The sequence below is a fragment of the Rhinichthys klamathensis genome, unplaced genomic scaffold (assembly GCF_029890125.1).
Source record: "Rhinichthys klamathensis goyatoka isolate OS25496 unplaced genomic scaffold, OSU_Roscu_1.1 h1tg000123l_1, whole genome shotgun sequence".
Classification (NCBI taxonomy): domain Eukaryota; kingdom Metazoa; phylum Chordata; class Actinopteri; order Cypriniformes; family Leuciscidae; genus Rhinichthys; species Rhinichthys klamathensis.
This window is the reverse complement of record NW_026606660.1, coordinates 8,517,488-8,541,156: the sequence shown is the minus strand read 5'-3', so window position 1 is coordinate 8,541,156 and position 23,669 is coordinate 8,517,488. Positions and strand designations below refer to the sequence as shown.

General features: G+C 36.3%; 1 protein-coding gene across 6 annotated transcripts in view; it reads right to left on the bottom strand.

The window, feature by feature from the left end:
- LOC130089008 (neuronal PAS domain-containing protein 3) overlaps positions 1 to 23,669 on the bottom strand; it is a 332,370-nt gene that overhangs the window by 18,125 nt on the left and 290,576 nt on the right. The gene's annotated exons all lie outside the window — the stretch shown is intronic.

Here is a 23,669-nt window from a genome sequence, read left to right as displayed (position 1 = left end):
TTCTATTTAATTTTTAAAATGTAATTTCTTCCTGTGATGGTAAAGCTGTATTTTCAGCATCATTACTCCAGTCTTCAGTGTCACATGATCCTTCAGAATCATTCTAATATGATGATTTGCAGCTCAAGAGACTATTATTATAAATGTATAATGTTTTTTTTTTGCTGCAAAATATTGATACTTTTTTCATGATTCTTTGATGAATAGAAAGTTCAATAAACAACATTTATTTGCATTTATTAAATGTATTTATTAAATTTATTAAAACATTAAATATAAATCTTTTGTAACATTATAAATGTTTTCACTGCACAAATGTTTGATCTTACCACAAATGTTTAAATCAGGGGTATTTAATCAAAGAGGTCCTGTCTCTAAGTCCACATAGACAGCAGTTGTACTTTGTAAAACAGAAGAAAAAAAAAAAATCCTAAATACCGGTAGTAATCATAGACTAGTATATTGGGCTCTCAGAGCAAAAGCAGTTACAATATTTCAAATAGATACAAAAAATTTAATAATCTGTTAAACTCATTTATTTATTTTAAAGGATAAGATTGTATGTTTTATCAGGCTGTTATTATTTTACATTTAGATATGTAAGCCAGAAGGTCATGTGACAGAAAAGACACTTTATGTGGGTTCAGGGTTTTCCTCTTCAAGTCTGGAACATTTTTATATTTTGCTTAAAATAAGCATCTACTAAAAACAAACAATGTACAATCAAAATGCCCTCATCACGAGCATAATTCCTGAATGATCATGTGACACTGAAGACTGGAGTAGGCTAATCATTCTGAAAATTCAGCCTTGTCATCACAGGAATAAATTACATTTTTAAACTTATTAAAATAGATTATAATTATTTTAAATTGTAAAATATATGTTACTGTATTTCTGATCAAATAAATGCAACCTTGGTGAGCATAGGAGACTTATAAATTATAATGGAAAGGGAAATGATAATGTTTCCAAACTTTTGACAAGTACTGTATCATTTGTCTAAAACAATGTCCAACAGTAGACATACATGCATCACAAGGGAATTCTGTAATTTTTCTTAAGTTATGAGCATTTTCAACAAAACAAGTTCCCGAATAATGTATAATAGCATTTTGTTGTGGTAATTTGAAACAATGTTTTAGTGAAATTTGATAAGGGGACAAACTGTGTGCCATAATTATAATCATAATTTGTGTAAAAATGTGTTATTGAAATAACTGTAATCATTTTCAATAAATATAATATAAATATTAAAATATTGAAAACAAGAAATAATGTAATTGTGTATATTAATTTCACATCAATCATAGTAATTAAATGCACTTTTATTTTATGATGAAATGTTCATAGTTTAAGATCTGTCTCTTGGACAAGAATAAAATATATGTATAATAGGCATTTGGAAAATAACAAAAACATGAACAAAATCTGTCTTAAAAAAAATCAACCCCTGGGACATAAGTGTAGTTAAAGAGAGAGACACCCTAAAATGGTTGTGGGTGTGGACTGCTGTATTTCCCATTCTCTCTCTCTCTCTCTCTCTCTGAGAACATGAATTAAATGTCATTTAAAATCTAACTAGTCCTTTATCACTCTGGGGAAAAGGCAGAGCCATGTTATATTTAGTCATTTCATTTCTTCTGATTAAATATGAATTACTATGAAATTTTTCTCATCATCTAACACACAAGAATATGCCAACAGCTTTTTAATACACTATATAAGCACAAACTTCAGCTCTAAGAGTTTAATTCGCCTCTCTAATCCAATCACATCAACCTTATTTCTCTTATCAGAAATTCCCATTTTGAATTAAATGAGCTCATTAGTTTTAATCAAAGGCAGAGAGATCAAAACTTGCACTTAAATGCTTTAGATCAGAGCTGTCAGTCAAGCGTAGACTTCTATTTGACTAAAACACAAGATCAGAGGCCGTTGCATCTCACCGTTTTCATTAAGAAAGAGACAGGCTCTAAGATACGCCGTCCTTTTTTTTTCTTCACGTGCGGCGCTTGGACGGAGAGAGGTCACTTACCACGTGCCCTCGGCGACCTCGCTTTGCTGATAATGACAGGAATATGAATTATACAGTAAAACCTTTGCGCCAGACACACACTCTTGCCTGAACATTATACACTAAATTTCAGGATTCCCCTCGTGCCACTGAACAATAACAAAGAATGGGAAGAATGAGACAAAGTAAATTGATATATATTTCATCAACTGATTAATTTGAGAAATTAATTAGCATTTTATGTAATTAATTCATTTTAAACCAATTTTAAGTATGTTCATCGAACACAAAAGGGCTCATCGAACACGGCTTTGCTTTGTCCTTAATTTCCCCATAGGGATCAATAAAGGAAGTCTATGTCTGAGTTATGCTATTATGCTAAGTTATAACATTAAATGCTATTTAGGGAAAAAGCAGCATTTTCTTAAATAGTAGCTAGCTGCTAGTATATCATTAAACAGCGTGCAATGATAACAGCATATATTCATTGTATATGATTAGGCTATATGAATTAAAATCATAAATAGATGCTGCTTATTGGGACATTACTTGTCCCTATCCCTAATTCCTTCCTAACACTTCCTTCCCACTACTAAATAGCTACCCGTTAGGCATCTTATTTCCATGTGTATGGTAAAAAGGGAGAAAAATTAGTTGGGAAAAATGCTGATTCAAACTCGGGTCAGTCACGTCAAAAGCCAATGCCACCCGCTTTATTCTCCACACACCACTGATCCTGTTATCTGCAGGATTTCTTTTGCAATTTTGTCTGGCTCAATCGGGCACTGGTGGGCAGAGTTACTGTAAATAGCCTCTGCCAGTGCCAACAAGTCAGGCTTTTGCACTTGGTGTAAATAGACGCTCAGTCAAAAAAACAAAAAAAATACTGATAATACTGAGAATCAACAATCAGCATTCAGGTGTCTGATACACTGTCTACCAGGGTAACGTGTAAATACATTTACTGTATGTTACCTCTGTGCTAGGTTAAAAAGTCTATTTGAACGCAGCATGTGGAAACACCTCAAAAGAAGATTTGCTGCATGTCAAAAACCTGTTGTTTTGTTGACATCTGAGTTTCCAGTGCTGCCATGTCTGCAGTCCAGCAGAGCCCACTGTGGCTGTAGGAACATGGGCAGATCTGCTAAATCATCAATATCATCCAATCCATGAGATTAAGGGAATCTGCAGCGTGTGTCGAGAGAGTCTTATGTGCTCGACTTAAACCTACATCCCCACAATGCACCTGTGTTCCAGCAACAGCACAACACTCCACACACTGGAACTTTTGTTTTTGGGTTGTGTATGTGAACTCCCTTACACTTCAATCCAAGTGGGACAATAACACAGAAAAAAAAAACATTAAAATCTAGACAATTCCACAGACATCCTCTTTATTCTTTTGTAGAGTTTAAAGGTACACTATTCAACTTTTTTTTGTTCAAAATGAACAAAATGTGTTTTTGTCTTACCCTGATTCACTATGGTGAATAAAAGTGTTTATATTTTAGACCTAGCGAGATGCTTTTCGCACAAAATTGTGTACTTGCGTCCCTCATCCGTGCGTGTCGCGTCGTATCCGTAAATAGAGAAAAGTTACTTTGACACGTGGGACTGGCGTAGGTCAGTTGTCACAACAAGCAAGAAAAACTCAAACCTCTGGTGAATCACCCGTTTTAAAACAATGCCGAATAGAGGAGCTTCTGCTGACAAAAAGAGAACGCGACAGAGCTCGTAATAAAACAAGAATCAACATTGGCTTGGCTTTCGGAGACGGTGAGAACCGAGGGATTTGAACTGTTGTAAAAGCGACGCGGAGATGGTGTTTTTATTACTCATCTGGTGAGTAAGGTGTTTAATCGAACAGATAAATAGTCATATGTAGCTCTCTAACAGAGTTCATTGTAAAGCATTATTTATTGTGAAGGTCATTTCATTATGGCTGTTATTTTCAAGGAAGTACCGCATCTATTAACAGGTAAAGCTACAGTGACATCTTCAGCCAGACCGCTTGAGATCCTTTCAATCTAAACTGGTTATATCTCTTAAGACTAATAGTGAATGTTTTACTGTAAGAGCAGTAGAATAATCTCTCTCTTTTTTTTAGTTATCCTATATTCATCCGCACATTCACGCAGAGCTGAAGCACAATCAAAACAATGTTCTTCTGCAAAATGCACTTGTTTTTTTTAACCTCTAGAGTGCCAAACCTTACAAAGTGTACCTTTAAAAATAAAACCTCTTAAGACGCTTTAAAATCGGCTTCTCGTATAAAACTTTTTAAAAAGGAAAATATTTGTGAGGGACGGGGGTAAATTTATGGTCTGAAAGGCCCTGGGATTAATTTTCTTGATGAAACCTTTGGGAATGAATGTGTCTCGGAGTAAATGATGAGATTTTAAAAGTATAACACTCACGCCGAGAAATGTTGACCATCAATAACCACCTGGCAGGTCTGGAGGTCCTCGTCCGCAATCCTCACGGTACACAGACCACACGCTCAGCGTATGACTTATAGGCCCATAGGAAAGCTGGAGTACTCTGGCTAATATTCCTCAATTTACATTTATATAAATATTAGTACCAATCAGGCGTTTACTGTACGAATAAATCAAGATTAAGCATGCGGGGAGCTGGTCTCTCAGGCTTTACCACCATCTCAAGACTGGTGTGAGGAACAGGGTCGTCCTGGCCCGAGTCTGACAGATGAAGGCTTTGCTCTGTACATTAATAATGATGTATAATTCAAACAGCTCTGTGCTAATTGGACTACTGGATGGCTCCATATTGAGATAGAGGGTAGTGATTTTTCAATGCCGCCCTATGGCGATTGAACAGAGATTCAGACAAAAGCACAGTCCTTTCAGAAACCATTTAACATTTTAAATTAGTGCTATTAATTATGAAACAAACTAAAGATTGAAGTAAATACTAATGGTTCATATATCCCATTAACTGTGATTAATTTGAACAAATTCAATGTCCTAATATCTTCATCTAGCACATGTAAAAGTGAAGTCGGTTCTGAAGTAAATAATTTCGAGTTTCTGTGATGCATTCCTCCGAGACAGCGCTCTCAATGCATTATACACAAGCCGCTGTTACAGACACTTAAATCTGTGATCAATATTTAATCCCGCAATAATGAAAAAGGATTCCTCGGCAAGAAAAGCTCGGACGCGGGTCTGAGATGTCACCGCGCTGAACGGCGAAACAAATGACACGTACACTAAAGTAAACGCAGCAAATCTCTGCAGAAAACATTGGAATATGTTTGGGGGAAAACAGCCTGAATAATTTCAATCACACTGGATTTTGAGACCAATCCTGAAAAGAAAAAGAAAAAACATGCAAAAAATAAATGAGGAAAGAAAACAATTACACACACACAACCACAACAGAGGCCATATGTGCTCTCCAACAGGAAAAGGAAACGCATAAGGAAGCATACAGACGCAGAACTGCCCTTGTGATAAATGGGGTGCAGTAAAACTTTACATTAGACTATTTGTCTTTTGAATATTCCATGCCAGAGACGATCCCAGACTTCACTGAATAAGAGCCTGTTTCTTCTCCCTTTCATCTGCAAATAAACTTCGAATACACAGTGGGTCTGTACAGTAAGTCAGCTGTGAATGGTTTGTCAGCACTTGCATTGCCTTGTCTGTTTTCTGATTGCTTTATGAGGAATCAGATGCATGTTGGGACGCTACAGCTGTATATCGCGACTGCAATTTCTCTTTAGAGGCAGATTAAAATCCAGAGGCTCCAGACGTGGATCACTGGATCATGAAAAGCACCCATGACAACAATAAAAACAGCCTTTTCTCAAGCTGTGCTAAGCAGTTCTGTGTGCTTTGATATGGACGTTTGCAGATTAAAACTAGTTTTTTGAGTGGTGATTGCTTGCAGGCTCAAAAGAGCTCCTTCAATACAAGTCTATGAGTTTCTAGCCTCTATTTTAAGTGAAAACTGTAAGTTTGATCACTCAATAAGTAGCATGATTTAATAAGGTATCATTCATGTCCACAGCATAAACAGAGCAGTTAAAAACTTTCAAATCACTAAGCCCAAGTATGAGCCTTAGGAAGCACCACTAATAAATATTTTGCAATTAAAATGAATTATTATTGTACCCTAAAACTAAAATGAAAACTACAACTAATTTAAAAACATGTTTTTATTCAATAAAAATCAAACAAATCAAACAATAAACAACAAAAATAAACTGAGCTATCTCCACATTGGTTGTTTGCCAGTCTTAAATTCAGAGGTCTTGCTTATATTTAAAATCAATTAATATTCTATTGGAACAAATCCTCAATTAATACCTCAATTATAATCCCACAAACTAAAAAAGAAACAGAAAAGTGCCTATGAAATAAACCAACATAAGCATTTATTTTAAAGTCCCCATGAAATAAAATTAATTTTTTTTAGGCTTTTAGTATGAGTATGTTAGCCTTAAGGTGAACTATGAGCTAGTGTGCTCCAAAACAATGACAAAATTTGCATTTAGAAGACATAAGCATTTAAAACGTATATATCCGCCAATATGATTAATGATGTTGATGACATCACTCTGCACTTCAGCTTCTGATCAGATCTTATGTCCAATCAAATGCTCTCTAGAATCTAAAGCATCCCGCCCCCTACACTATAAATAGATGGTGAAGCTGCGGCTAGAATATTCTACATGGTGAATGGCACTATATATAGGGGATAGGGAACGATTCAGACAGTGTAAATATGCTTTCCATTGGTGTGAATGAAGTCTGGTTTCACGTTAGTGTCACGAGAACCGCCTCAGCGCGCACACAGTCTGCTCCGGTCCTGAGACACGATAGCACAGAGCGGATCACATGAGCGAGTCGCCACAGACCAGAAAACATATCGGACCCATTTGAATTCTACACAGAATGCTATTTAAAAGCGATATGGAGGAGATTAGGGGGAGTAACTGTTAGACACACTCGGCACTGACGAGTAGAAGAGATAACCAACATAAATTACACACATGATTATGTTCAATGTTTTGCTTTAGTAACAGTTTCATATTAAATCTAAAAGGGAAATCTATTTTACTATGGCTGTCATAAGCTTTACCGAGCTCAACGGCTCTGGCCGAGCTGTGATATAAACGAAATGCTATTGGCTATTTTAAGAAAAGGGGAGGAGCTGCTTGATACGTCCCGCCCTGTCTTCCTGTTTCAGTGAAAATTACGTCAACACATTGAATTTTTGCGTTTCAAGGCACCTCAGTTGGCCTTTAACGAGCACTAATTTAAACTTCCATGCATTTACATGCATTTCCTCTATTTGATCTGAACCCCTGATACACAATAAGAGAAACAAGCTGTAGAGGGGAGAATAGGTGACGATCAGCGTGTCTGGACCCCTGGAAGACTGTCATGGAGTGAAAGTTCGTCCAAACAATGAACACGGTACACTGCAAAAAAATGATTTTGTGGTGAAGTAAATACTACTGAAAAAACAAAACAATGTAATTTACATGAAAAAGTTAGTTCAGGCAAGAATAAAAAAAACAAAGTAAATTCCATATCAGGACTTAATTCAAGCGAGTAGAAATGAAAGCGTAAATATCAACTTAATAAAATTAAGTAAAAATTACTCAACTTTTCTGATACTGGGGTTCCCATCATGCACGGGACCTTGAATAATTAATGAGGTTGATTTTTCACTGGTTTCCAGCTGTATTTACACTGTTTTATCATTGCTTTTGTTGTTAGGATTACAGTAACTTGCCATTTTGTGACATTTCGAGTAAATTTTCTGCTCAAAATGACATTCAAACACAAAAACGATCCATCAAATGTCATTGTGTATTTTCTACCAAGTATTGAGGTCTTTGCATTCACATGATGTTTAACATCTCAAGATGTAATATAAATTACTTAGAAGTTCTAAGTAAAGCACATACTGGTATAATTCAATATTATTGTTTGAGTGAAATGTAATGCAAAGGAAATTTCAACTAAATTGATATCACTCAACCTTTTACTAGCCAAGTTAAAATTTCTTTGTTACTTTCACTTGACTAGGTTAAGTAAAGTTAACTTAATTCCATGTTCCAAGTAAATTTAACTTAAATATTTCTAATTAAAGCTACTGATAAATATGTTTAGGTTTTTACTTGGCAAATCGTTGTAAATTTACTAGCATTTTCTCAGTGAAAAAAGTTGCCTAGCTTTTTTCAAGTAAATCCTACTCCAAATTTTTTTCAGTGTACATTCCAACAAGCACACATGGAAGGAGTTTGGGAGAAGACTGTTGAGGTCACGGTAACATCACAAGAAATGCATGGGATCTCACCAGATTGCAGATGAACAGACTGATCATGGGCCAACATATCGCCTAGTAAACTAACAAACAGATTGAGGAGATGTGGCAGAACTGCCATTAGAATGACAGCAAGAGAAGTGGCGTGTTGTAACAGAAGGAAATGAAGCACCCGCCAGATGTCCCGGCACCCATTAGCAGCTCGAGGTGCAGATGTCAGTGGCCTATGGCTCTCTGAAGACCATCACCCTGACTGACCCCTGCGCCCTACACACTAAGAAAGCAAGTACACAGGAGTCAGGAGGGAGCAGACAGTCTTGACAGGTACACCTCACCTGGGCGACTTCTTTGTGAGTCAAACCAAACATATCAGGTGGTTTTGCTAAGATGCTAAAACTGATTGCAGGACGTTTAAGAACAAACTGAAAAAAAAACTGAAGAAAAAGGTGGTTGCTATTCTTTCTAGTCTGTTCACTTATAAAAGTACTTAAGGGCTAGTAGTTTGTTCACATTCCTACGTACCAGAAATAGAAAACAAGGTTTATGAGAACACACTGATTCATGTGACACGTCTACTTTTGAGGCGTATGTTTGGACCTTTCAAACCCCAAAGTAGGACATAAAATAAGTCAGAAATGGTTTTCTGTTATGTGCAGTGCATGTGTATTTATTGTGATGTGCTTCAATGCACCCAAACTCAATTGTTCAATTATAAATCTGGAGCTGTGGCTGAAACAAACTGTTTTCTGTGAGACTGGTAGAGGACATTTTAAACCGAAGGTATAAAAGGTTTGTTGTTTGTAGGCACTGAAGAACCACTGCCTCAAATTTCAAGTTCTATCGATTCGACACAGTTGTGCTCGCCTCTGAAGTCATCCGAGAGTTGTATTCTTCAACCCTCTTTTTTCCACTGCTATACATCAATAACAGATTTACTCACAAACAGCTTTAAAAATTAATGTATGTAGCTTGAAAGACTGAAAATATACGCTTTTTGTTTGTTTAAATGCACATTAGAGAAGAGATGCTAATACACACGCACACAAACCGTATGGTCTGTAAACATGTTTCAGGAGTCGTATCCTCGGAAGACTTTCAGGATATACCTCTATAGCCACCGTAGCGTAGATATGTGTGTAATGTCCCTGTTTCCATGGCAACCCCATTTTGACATTCACTATAATATGCAGCTGACATCCATACACACAATGCAACAATATATCTCCGCTAAAGAGGCAAAGCAACAGCAAAACACAAGACTTGAACCTTTCAAATCTTCACCACATGCATGTACAGTATACGCCCATTTAAATATATTAAATACTTTTTGCAATTTTTGCAAAGTATATCCCACTAAATTTACGTTTTCTGGAAATTCAGCCCAATGATGTTATTTATATTTTATTGTAAAAATGTTTTACTTATATATATGTTTTTATATTTTATAGAAAATATGTTCATATTTTTTTAAATAACTATCTATATGAATATTGTTGTACTATAACTTCAATGCTATTAAAAATTCAATGCAAGGCGTCAATGCAAAAACGTCTTCATATTACTTAACAATTTGAGTTAAAGCAACTCAAAACAGTAATGCATTATAAATACATCTCTCTTGAGTCCCATCTGAAACCATTAAACAGCCCATATGTGATGTTTTGGAAATAAACGGTAGAGCATTATCCATTCCTACTGATTTTTACCATCACGCTACCAAATCCTACAATACTGTGTGCCATGAACAAAATAAAGAATAGACTTAAACAAGATGCTAAAATATGCAATACAAGACTAGGCTAATGCAAAATGCAACAGAACAAGTTTAGTGCAAAGGCAGTAAATATCCCGTCAGGACAGGCCTGTGTGTCAAGCATGCAGAGGTTTAATTGCAGCCTTGATGAAGTTGTGCATTTATCACTCAATGACGACATGACACCGCAGTGATAACCACAAACACAGGATATCAATTAGCTGCTGTTAACACTGTTTTAATTATTCCTTCATCTGAAAAAGTCAGGCAATAATCAAATTTGGGCTTGTAAATGAATTTCAAAGTGCTGTAATTGAAGCACTCTTTTCCCCTCAAATGAACGTACACATGTAGGCGTAGTCGTTCGGTTTAAAGAGCAAATCAAAAATGGATGTAGGGTCGTGTTTACCTGCGGTAATGGATTGCGTGAATTTTCACCACCACAAATGATGAGAGAAAGCAACAACTTTAGGATTATTTTATTAACCAATAAGTGCAACGTGATTTTAAAACACTTTTAATGCGTGGTCACATACATTATTTTTTTTATTATTTAATTTTTTCCTGGCTTGAGGTCCACTAAAGTTTTTTTGCACCACAAATGCATCATAAATAGTTTTTTTTACTAACCACCTGTCTGACCTTTAGAATTAAACACAGTTTTTTTTCTTTGGTGCTGTGGCTTTAAGAAGCATCCCTTCACATGTGAAATATAAGCAACAGAGCCACCAACACAGACTGCAGGTTTTTGAAACTGCACAGCCTCTTTTCTCAAGTGCATCACTGTGGCAAGTTCACACACACACACACACACACACACACACAAATCTACATTTACATTACATTAATACATTTCAATAAACTCCTCATGACTTTCTTTTTTCTGTGAAACACAAATGAAGATATTTTAAAGAACTTTTCACTTTTTTGTACATACAATGAAAGTCAATGGGGTCCAAAACAACATTAACCCTTTAAAAATATATATTTTGTATTTCACAGAAGAAAGAAAGTTTGTAACAACATAAAGGCGAGTAAAAGATGAGTAAAATATTTTTGGGTAACCTATCCATTTAAAAATGACATCATTGGCTGCTATGCCATTGCCGATATAATTATATCATTAAGAAGCAGTTGCAAAATAATATACATTTCTGTTGCTTGCAGTGCTGTATGGGTGGATTACTTACAAATCGTTGTCTGTTACTGTCTGATTCCAAATTACATGACAAAAGCTGTAGTTAGTAACGTAACCCATTACATTGCACATTTTAGGTAATGTAATCTGACTACTTTTTGAGTACTTTTAGATTACTTTTGACCTAACTCGATATTTTTGATATAAAAAAACAAAGAGAAAGAAAAAAAATATTCCATTCTTTGAATATATATGAACTGCTTTAAAAATTGCATTACATCAGGGTTTCCCAGACTCGGGTTCATGAAGGAACTGCAGGGGTTCATGAGTTTAAAGAAAAGCTAATAATCAAATAAATCATAAACATTTCAATAAATTATTTAAAAATAATATAAATGTGTTTGAAAGAAAAAAGCCTTCCAAAGACATAGACATGCATGTTTAAATGACTTCCCGAGTGATAATTCAAATATTAATTAATGTGTTTGTCAGGAGTTGAATCAATATGCAATGTTTCAATGAAAACACTCCCTAAAGTGAAATTATTTCTGTAAATCCAGTGATCAAATGCTTTGTGGCCTCTCAATTTTCCATGTAATTATAGCCACCTGACTAGTGGCTGGTCTGTGTGTGCAGTTTCACAAAACTAGAAGACTTTTTTTTTTTTGAAAGGACCATTTAAAACATGAAAAATAAGAATTAGGAAGATTCAATCAATTATGAATGATTTACTCCCATTGTGTGAGCATTTTAAAATGTAATATAATCAAGTACCTCACTTTTGGAATTTGATTACATAATTCAGATTACATGTAATCGGTTACTACCCACTGGGTGCTTGTCAACTTTGATGGTATTCATTTTATGTAAAATTGGCATCAATACAAAAACAGGTTCATATTTTATATCAATTTGAGTTGAAGCAACTCAAAACAGTAATACATTATAAATAAAGCTCCCTGGGTCACATCTGAAACCAATATAAAGCTACTATATACCAGTTCAATATATGAAGCTTACTTTGGATATATTTATGTTGCTTGTAACTTTTGTAAGCAACATACAGTATATACAGTACATCTATTATGTGTAGTTACGACATCTACCAGCAGGGGCCATGCCAACCAGATAAACCTTGGCCCTTTGTGTGTGACACATAAATACTGAAACACAAGCCGCCGAATATTATGGAGGAAGACATGGCAAAAAGTGTGTACGCTGCAATTTTCACAGGCTCAGGTGACATTAAAGTTTGATTTTATTATGACAGCTGGAGGGAAGATGAATTCTGTGTCGGCAGACAGTATTATTGACACCAAACAATCATCATCTCGCCACAAAGTCTTAATGGCACAGGATGAAAAAAAGAAACTTAGATATTGAACAAAATGAATATCCAACGCATCATCTAAAGCCAAATTAGAGATTTTCACATAAAAAAGTGGGTTTGTTTAAAATAGCATTCATTAGAGGACTTACATGTGTCATCAATTCAGCACTAGAAAGTTTTGGTCCTCTTTTTCGAGGTGCATTGTGGGATGCGGAACTACCACCTGAAGATGATTTTATTGTCCATTCTGTGTTTGTCACCACATGTGTTTTGGATCGTCTCACTGCAGGACAGAAGAAGTGGTCAGATAACCTCTGCCCCCCACTACAGCTTCATCCACCGCGTCTCTGCCGGGAAATGCCAGGATACCCCACTCATCTATTATTAATATGGTAATGAGGGTGAACCGGTGACAAGCTGGGCAGTTTTTATCAGTCTTGGGGTCGGTTCGGTCCCTGTGTTCTAGAAGAAGTGCGCTCACCCACCCGGGAGTGACCAGAGAAATACACAACGAATAACAACAAAACTCACACTATCCTTATACCGCACTTAACCGCTGGAAGTGTTGTAATTCTCCATGTGGACACTGCTAAACATACCGTAGTCAAGGATGAATCCGTGCAAGAGAGCGAGAAGTTGAACATGGTAAGTGTCGTCTGGAGTGAAGGGTTCTGTGGTGAACAGGTGTTGCAGTAATAATACTTGTCACAAAGACAATTTCAGTCAAAACTAATGAGTTGTGAACCCAGGGGATTGTTCCCATCAGAGAAGCACATGGCAGTACGTTCAACCTATAACGGCCTTTAAAATCAGGTTGAATCTGAATGCTGCTCGTTTCCAAAAAGATTTTTGACTGTCAGTTTAAAGCCAAATATTACAGTAACATATGATTTATATAACGATTGATGATTCTATATAATAAAATAAATCAGTATATATATATGTTTTTTATCAAATCAATGTAGCCTTGGTGAGCAGAAGACTTACAGTATTTCAAAGACATCTGAACGGTAGTGTAATTTAGTGTAATTAAAAAAAGAGTTCATATAATTTCAGAAAGTGTGTGCACATCTCATTAAATGTTATTAGGGACCAAGCCCCGAAGGGAATTGAATTGGAATTGTAAGTTTACTTTATTATTATTCCTCACCAATGGGAGTCAATGGCAGCCCTATGAACCGTAAGTGGGTTCTTTGGGGTTTCTAGGACCAACTCTATAGCGCCACCACCAGTTTAAAAATTCACTTTTCAAATGGTTATAACTTTTGAACCCTTTGATCTAGAAAATTTTAACTTAGTTTACCTGATTCCTCTCATCATACAGATCATATTTAATATCTTACATTAAGACTTCGCCCATTACAGTAGTGACCATTTTGAAAAGTACAGTATTGTGTTTTTTCGCTACTACCCCTTCAAATTTTTTCCAATTCTTACGAAAATTGGAAAAAGTCATACAGAAATGACTGAACAGATTTTTTTTTGTAATCTTTGATCAAAAGTTATGATGTCGCAAACTTAACAAGGTCAACCGAAAATTGGTTCAGAAACTGTATCTCGGCCAAACTTGGATCAATGTGTAGCAAGTGTTTAACCATGTGAATTGTGCAATGCTTTCAATCTCCAAACATGCCAAACATGGCCATAAGGGGCTTGGCTAGCAGCTATATTTATGTATTTATCTGCAATATATCATTTTGAGACATCAGCGGTTGATAAATGTGGGCTTTTCAATAGCTGATATTCTAATAGCTGATATTCTAGCTGATAAGTCTATTCTCTCTCTTTTTTTATTATTGTACTATATTGGTGATTCCAATTGAGATAGATAAACACAGACAAACGAGAAAAGGCCAGGACATAGTGTTGGGACAACCTATTACACTCATGCACCAAATATTAATGAATGTAAAACGCTTAACTTATTGACCGAGGCAGGCAAAACTACAGGCGCAAAAGGTCACACAGCTTACATGAGAGGAAAAAATACACAGAAGAGAAACATGAAAATGCACTTTATAAATCAAAAGCCTCTAATGGCATTCTAATTTAGGAGAGAGCCCTCAATGGAAGTTGATAGAATTTGGCATGTCATTTTAGCCCCGGCCACACTTTTCCTTTAATCAAGTAGCACGAAACGGAGAGACGGGGAGGGGGAAACAAGGAGCAGAAAGAGAAGGAAAGATTGAGTGATTGAGTATGCGACGCAAGTTTGTGTGCGCGAGTATGAGGAAGAGAGAGAGAGAGAGAGAGAGAGAGAGAGAGAGAGAGAGAGAGAGAGAGAGAGAGAGAGAGAGAGAGAGAGAGAGAGAGGTTGCAGCTGGCTGCTTTACGCCACGACGTTCAAGCATGACTGACCTATTTCATCAGGTCTGTCAAAACCTTGCACTGATACATGTTGACAACATTTAATCTTAAAAATTGAAAGAAATGAATTAATATGCAAATTCCATCAGCTTTGTAATAAAAATGTCCTTGAAAAAAACAGAGAACACCACCCCAGAGGAACGGTGCGAATTATCCGAGCTCCGTTGTTCCTCAAGTTAGTCGGAGGTACACAAGTCCACCAGGAAATCAGCGCGGATCTGACTTGGAAATAATTATGATGGAGAAACAAAGCCCTAGCAGGTTGAATAAATGGAACGGCACGTGAAAAAAAAGGAAAAAAAAGAGGCAGGCTGCTTTGTTATTCACTTTGAATTAATAGGATTACTTTGAGATCCATATACACCTAAAATCAACACCTCGCTATCACTGCGCACAGCACGCGGGGGGTGGGGAGGCGGTGGGTTTCCCGCATTACAAATTCAAGTAACATTGGGACACTACGGGGAAAAACAACGCGTTTCCTCATTCTTCGCGAGACGGAACAATTCTACGGGGACGGAATCTTACAAGACAAAAAATTAGCCGTCCAAAAGGAGCAGGTGGCTAGCATGAGCTCTCCTGTGGAATTAACTGAACTATGGGGCCTAATTATCTGTGGAGAGAGCGCGGCGAGGAGAGAAACTTCACTGTTTGAAGGACAAATGATTCATTAAAAAGAACAGCTCACCTCCGCTCTGATCTTTGGACAAAACAGCGTGACTGAAACCACAAGTCACAACGAAACTTTAAACTAGAGAACGGCAGATGACCAACAGCCAAAGACTCCAGGGCTAAAATATGACAATCTGCTGATTATGCACAAATCAACTTGAAATGAAATTCTGTATCGAGACTCAGTGCATTATTTACTTGTTTCTACATACTCAATTCACTCAATTATACATTTGGTTGTTCATTCCTTTGTGAATTTGTTTGGTTGTTCTTTATTTCTTGTTTACACAACATGTACATGTACTAAATTAATATTCGATTTAGAAGAGCTGGAATTAATCAAACAAAATTGCAAATTAAAACTTAAAACTGAATTATGTATCAAAGTTTGGAGGTTGTGAATTTGCTGGGTCATTATTTTTTAAAGAAACTAATATTGTTAGCAAGGATGCATTAAATTGATCAAAAATTACAGTAAAGACATATATAATGTTACAAAAGAGTATTCATTTCAAATAAAAACTTTCTCTTAATCAAAGAATCCTTAAAATAAATGGCTTATATTTCCACAATAATATTAAGCAGAACAGCTGTTTTCAACATTGATAATGATAAGAAATGTTTCTTAATCAGCAAATCATCATATTAGAATGATTTCTGAAGGATCATGTGACACTGAAGACTGGAGTAATGATGCTGGAAATCCAGCTTTGCATCACAGGAATAAAGTACATTAAAAAAAAACATACAGTAAGAGAGAAAATCATTTGAATGGGGACATTCTTTCATACATTCCTTCAAGTTTCTTAGCTTTTGTTCATTCATTGATTTTTGCATGCATTCATTCTAACATCATTTAGAGTTAGTGACTGAACAAGACCGATTCTGAATCATTTCAGATAAACATATAAATACTAATAATATCAACTGATTGATCCTCAGATCCTGAGGTTTTGTGAACAGTTTCTTTGGTTCAGAAACCAAAAGAAGTAAATACTACAGAAAAAACTAATTTAACCTGAATAATTTAGTTCAGGCAAGAATAAAAAATAAAGTAAATTCTATATTAGTACTCAATTTAAGCTTGTAGAAATTAAAGTGTAAATATCAATGTTGTAAAATTAAGTAAAACCTACTCAACTCACTGGTGTTCCCATCATGCACTGGGGCATGAATAATTAATAAGGTTGCATGTTTCACTGTTTTCCATCTGTATTTACACTCTTTTATCATTGCTTTTGTTGTTAGGTTTAGTAACTTGCCGTTTTGTGACATCTGGAGTTCATTTTCTACTCAAATGATCCAACGAATGTTACCGTGATTGTGTACCAAGTATTGAGATCTCTGTGTTCCTGTGGGTACATTCCTTCTATTATGTAGATATATTGTCTACATACACTCGCCTAAATGATTATTAGGAACACCTGTTGAATTTCTCATGAATGCAATTATCTAATCAACCAATCACATGGCATTTGCTTCAATGCATTTAGGGGTGTGGTCCTGGTCAAGACAATCTCCTGAACTCCAAACTGAATGTCAGAATGGGAAAGAAAGGTGATTTAAGGCAATTTTGAGCGTGGCATGGTTGTTGGTGCCAGACGGGCCGGTCTGAGTATTTCACAATCTGCTTCAATCAGTTACTGGGATTTTCACGCACAACCATTCTAGGGTTTACAAAGAATGGTGTGAAAAGGGAAAAACATCCAGTATGCAGCAGTCCTGTGGGCGAAAATGCCTTGTTGATGCTAGAGGTCAGAGGAGAATGGGCCGACTGATTCAAGCTGATAGAAGAGCAACTTTGACTGAAATAACCACTCGTTACAACCGAGGAATGCAGCAAAGCATTTGTGAAGCCACAACACGCACAACCTTGAGGCGGATGGGCTACAACAGCAGAAGACCCCACCGGGTACCACTCATCTCCACTACAAATAGGAAAAAGAGGCTACAATTTGCAAGAGCTCACCAAAATTGGACAGTTGAAGACTGGAAAAATGTTGCCTGGTCTGATGAGTCTCGATTTCTGTTGAGACATTCAGATGGTAGAGTCAGAATTTGGCGTAAACAGAATGAGAACATGGATCCATCATGCCTTGTTACCACTGTGCAGGCTGCTGGTGGTGGTGTAATGGTGTGGGGGATGTTTTCTTGGCACACTTTAGGCCCCTTAGTGCCAATTGGGCATCGTTTAAATGCCACGGCCTACCTGAGTATTGGTTCTGACCATGTCCATCCCTTTATGGCCACCTACCCATCCTCTGATGGCTACTTCCAGCAGGATAATGCACCATGTCACAAAGCTCGAATCATTTCAAATTGGTTTCTTGAACATGACAATGAGTTCACTGTACTAAAATGGCCCCCACAGTCACCAGATCTCAACCCAATAGAGCATCTTTGGGATGTGGTGGAACGGGAGCTTCGTGCCCTGGATGTGCATCCCACAAATCTCCATCAACTGCAAGATGCTATCCTATCAATATGGGCCAACATTTCTAAAGAATGCTTTCAGCACCGTGTTGAAGCAATGCCACGTAGAATTAAGGCAGTTCTGAAGGCGAAAGGGGGTCAAAATCCAGTATCAGTATGGTGTTCCTAATAATCCTTTAGGTGAGTGTAAGTATTATTTAGTTAGATGTTCTAAGTAAAGCATACACTTTAAAAGCAAGTGTTATATCGTTTGAGTAAAATGTACTCCAAACAGAGTGTAGAAATTACTCAACAAACTTTAATGGCCGAGTTAAAGTTACTTATTTTCTTTGTTCATTTTACTTAGTTAAGTAGATTTGACTTAATTCCATATGTGAAATTTACTTAAAAAATATTTTTTCAGTGTAGGTGATGAAGAGCCTCAAAGTTTTACAGTGCATTATAAAAACTAAACTGAAACAAGATTCTTTCTTTCTGGCATCTCGATCTTCTCTTCTTTTTCTTTTAGCAGGGTTTAGTCAACGGCACAAGCAATATAAAGTCTCCATCCTCTCCCCTTCTTTCTCTCTTTCTCCACGCGTTCCTAACGGATCAGAATGGGCTGTAAAATCATGAAAAATGTGCAGTCCTTACGGGGCAGCGCTCGCACACATATATGTCCACCCAGACATTCATCACTCGCCAGGTATTGTCAGTGAAAGTTTAATTGCATAAACACTCCGTTACTGTCCTGTCATATTTCTTGTCAGGCTGGATTCTCTCTCTGGGTTCACTATCGCACAAAACTATAATTGAATTGCTAGCGAATCGCACCGGTGCCAAGGGGAGTGCAGCTTTATGAATAGAATTTGTTTTCTATCAGCAAGTCTGACAAATTGTGTCACGAGGAGGCGCGGGGCCGATAATTTCCCCCTGATTATTGGGCAAAGACCTGTTACCTGCTCGCCGCTTATCTCTGCTGCGTTGTAAGGCCCTAATAAACAAACGTTTATATACATATTTTTTAAACTTGGCAATGAAAGCATTCCATTTCTGCAGAGGGAGTGCTGTCTAACAAACACCACAGGATACTGTGAATAAGAGCATTCTTTTGTTCCTCCACTCATCTGAGACATGGCCTCTGGGGTCAAGTGGACTGGATAATCTGTGTTCAGAGCAAAAACACTTCATATATGGAGTGCATCACATGGGGTCTTGAAAATTAAACCTTGTAACATATTATGCCTGATTTAAGAATATAGATTGTGTTCTTGCAGTGCATGATGGACCAAAATGACACTTACACAAAAGCTGAATTCTCAGCATCAATACTCCAGTCTTCAGTCACATGATCCTTCAGAAATCATTCTGATATGAAGATTTGCTGCTCAAGAAACATTTCTTATTATCAATGTTGAAATTTTTTCAGGATTCTTTGATGAAGAAAAGTTCGAAAGAACAGCATTTATTGAAATTATAAATGTCTTTACTGACGTTTACTGAAATTTGATCAATTTAATGCATCCTTTCTGAATAAAAGTTTAATATTTCTTAAAAAAAAATCGTACTGACCCCTACATTTTGAAAAGTAGTGTACATTTGTAACTTTGTTCAATTATTCACGTGTTCATTCAATTGTTTGTTGGTTCATCTTTGTTTGTTTCTTTCTTTTATCCATTTTTCCATCATCCATCCATCCTTCCATCCATCCATTCATCCAACCATCCATCCATTCATCCATCCATGCTTTCATCCATCAATCCATCCTTTTATCTATCCATCTTTTATCCATCCATCCTTTCACCCACCCAATACATCCATCCTTTTATCTATTCATGTTTTATCTATCCATCCTTTCATCCATCCATCCAATAGTTAGTAAGTGAACTTTATTTACTAAATGTTTTTTCCATTTGAGCAAATGTTCCCAAATTGAGGTTTTGTCACATTTAGTTCTCACTTCTCGGGATAATTCCAAATGAAAATGGGAAACAACAACAATAAAAATATAGCAATTACTAGTAATATTTGCCTATACAGCAAAAGTAAACAAACATATACCCAATGTGTTTATGGAGTATGCGTTTAGCACATATTCTCCAGATGATGCAAGCTCAAGTCTCTTCACTACATTACTAATCTAATAAGAGCATAAAAGTCGAATGTAAACCTATGTGTGCTTTTGCTACTTCAAATACATTTAGAGCAAAAACCCATCGTAGCCTGAGAAACAAATCTGAATGGTCCGAAACAAGAACTTCAGCCCACAAACCAAACACACAAGCCTGATGATGTAGTACAAACAACAAAATCCATAAAACACATAAAACAAAAGATGATCTCGGGGTTCAGTCCTAACTGCCCTCTCATCCTGTAGGAGCCGAGCTCAAATTGGGCTTTTCCTGTGTGAAAGCGCCAAGCAGCTTTACGGAAAGACTTTCCCACCGCGCGACTCGCCGCGCACCCACTGCCTGGGAACGGAGGCGTAATGCTTGCCGCCTACTCCTCTCGCCTGATAAAAAGCCCTTTCTGACAACCTTATCAGCCAAATAAGCTTAAATAAAACTGGCTTCTAATAGTCTGGAGACCGCTTGATCCCGCCTTTGTCTTTCAAAGCTCCGAAGCCTTCCTCCTCCAGTGATCTTGCGCTTTCCTCGTGACAGAATTCTCAATCTTTTAGGCCGGCTAAGCTGTCATTAGTTTCTTTGTTCCTCTCGCAGGATTGTTTTGCATGTTTCTGTATGGTTTGATACTGAAGGGCTCATGATGGCTGAAGCACTATAGACATTTGAAAAGCTTGATAATGCCCTTTAATAATAGCTGAGATGAGAGGCATCAGCATGCGACTCCTCTGTCCTCAGTGCCGTCACCGAGAATAAAAGACTCTCGGAACGCACACGTACGCTAAAAGAGAAAGATGACGCCGTGAACTCAATTCATTAAAACTAGGGCTGATGATTGATTAATTGCATGATATACCAATTGATACATCACATATATATTTCCCTTCAATGAAGATAATTGAAAGACATTACATGATGGTGACAGACGAAGCACTGAATAGACGTTACAAAAAAGAGGCTTTAGAAGTCATTATATTGTCTCTGTGTCTTGTGCAAAAGTGGCATGTTTACAAGATTCCATGTCAAGTTAATTTTGAATGTCTGAACATTACAATGTTTGTTTTAAACATGTGTTAAAGGGATAGTTCACCCAAAAATGTCAGAATTTTGGTCATTTCTGTCATCATTTACTCACACATATGTTGTTCTCAAACCTGTATGAGTTTCTTTCTTTTGCTGAACCCAAATTAAGGTTTTTTCAAGAACGTTGGTAACCAAAAGTTGATGGACCCCATTGACTTCCATAGTATTTTTTTCATACTATGCCATTTAAGTCAATGGCTACCGTCAACTTTTTGATTACCAACATTCTTCAAAACATCTTTTTTTTTGCGTTTAACAGAAGAAAGAAACTCATACAGGTTTGGAACAACATGAGGGAGAGTATATAAATGATGAATTTTGTTTTCCTTTTTGGGTGAACTGTCCCTTTAAATTTTCAGCTCTAGTTAAAGTGAAAACATAAAAAATGTGCACGATCCAGAGCAAATCAAATAAACTATACATAAGTCCATTAAAAGCATACATAAAACAAAAAGGTAACTTATGAGATGACTAATTTTTCACGTTCCTATAATATGTTTTGAAAATAAGCATGAAAGGCACTTTGGACTAAAGAAGAAATTTGAATTATGTTGTTTGATGTCATTTGTCACTTAATATGACATCTAAAAACCTTTAAAAACACAACAAAACTAAACAACAATATTAAAATAAAAAGAAAACAGGTAGCAAAAGTCCAATATTTTTTTTAAATGGAGCTTTTTGTTGTAACAAAACATTACAAAATGTTTATTTGTACATTTCCCTCACCTTCATGCATCACTTTCATCTGTAGAACAGAAATTAGTTTTGAAGAATGTTCAATCTGATTAAAAAGGACAGTATTCAAAGCCTTCTAAAGTTATATGATAAATCACCATTTGCTTTCATTGCATGGAAAAGAACAGCTTGGACATTCTGCTATGAACAAACTTCATTTGTGTTCCACTGAAGAAAAAAAAAGAAGCATTTTTCCACTTACCTTTAAGTGAGTTTTTAGACAAGAGCAAAGGACGAATGAAGATCAACACACTTCCTCTGAGCTCCACATAAAGACCGCCCAGGATTGATGGGCATTTCTAAATCAAGTTATGTTCTAGCAAGAGTCTTAATTTAAGGCTAAACTTAGGGCTTGGTATAAATGAACACATCAGATGATTAAAAACATTTGTCTTAGCAAGCAGGCCAGTCCCTTATTTATGGAGGCTAGTTCATCATGACGCCCAGCTCGGAGCTTTTGACAGTGAATCTATCTGATGAAGCGATAGGCACTTTCATAATTACGGAGTAAGTTATGACGTTTTCCCTCAAGCACGCGAAATTAACAAGCATTAGGTCTTTTACTTACAACTAGCAGGATCGTTAGGACACCAGTGCTGTAAAAGCTACAAGTGCACTACACTAACATGCGCATGTGTTAATGCATGCCAACTACACATACAGCATGACACAAAGGCAATGTGCATTGTCTTGGCCGAGGCAAAAATGCTACTAAAAGAGACACAAAATTTCAAATGTAGAGGCAAAAGAATCTCCCTGCATTACATTTTTTGACATTCCATTCTATTCTATTCTATTCTATTCAATTCTATTCTATTCTATTCTATTCTATTCCATCTAGAACAGTAGCTGTGTGTCTAATTTGAAGTGGTTTTAAATTAAATAAATCTTAAATCAAAAAGTGGATGTAAAGAAAACATGCCAACAAACTATAAAACCTGAAAATTATTACATTATTGAATCTACTGTGACAGTAAATAAATATTATAGAGTTGTATGATCTAATACAGTAGTGACCAAATGTGATGTCCGGCTTAGAGGAATTGACGTATTCATTCTTTATTCAAATATTATAAAAAAAATTGTGTTAATGAATTTATGATCATATTGCATAGTTGCGCTTTTATTTGTGATAACGCAATGACATTTTTTTTGGCTAAGGTGTCATACAAATTATAAACACAGGCAAAAACAAGAGAGAACCAACAAAATATTAATAACTGATTGTGGTAAGTCAATGTATTTTTTTCTGTCAGCTTTTTGTTTTTCTATGCACTTTTTTAGTTTTTTGCATAGTAAAATAAAAACCTTATTTTTACATTATTTAAAAGAGTTTTTTTCATTAAAAAGTTTATTAAAAAGTTCAAAAATACATTTTATTATAAAATGTACTGTAAAAGTCGTGACTGTTTATTAAATAGACATATAAAGTATAAAGTAGATAATGAATAAAAAAAAAATCACTGTATTATTGTTTGCACTCCAGAATCACACACACACTGCGCCACAGATCTGACCGTCTGCAAACCAACAGATGTGTTTATAATGACCTAACAAACAAACATAGATTTCTTCATATTATGTCATTATCTAGACAAAAAAAAGACAGTGTGTGTGTGTTTCATATGTCTGTGACTCATCCTGTAGGATTCCTATGAGTCATAAAACAACAACAGCAAGACACGTTGGACGGAGCTCAACACATCATCTCCTCCTGTTCATCTCCACAGCGGCGA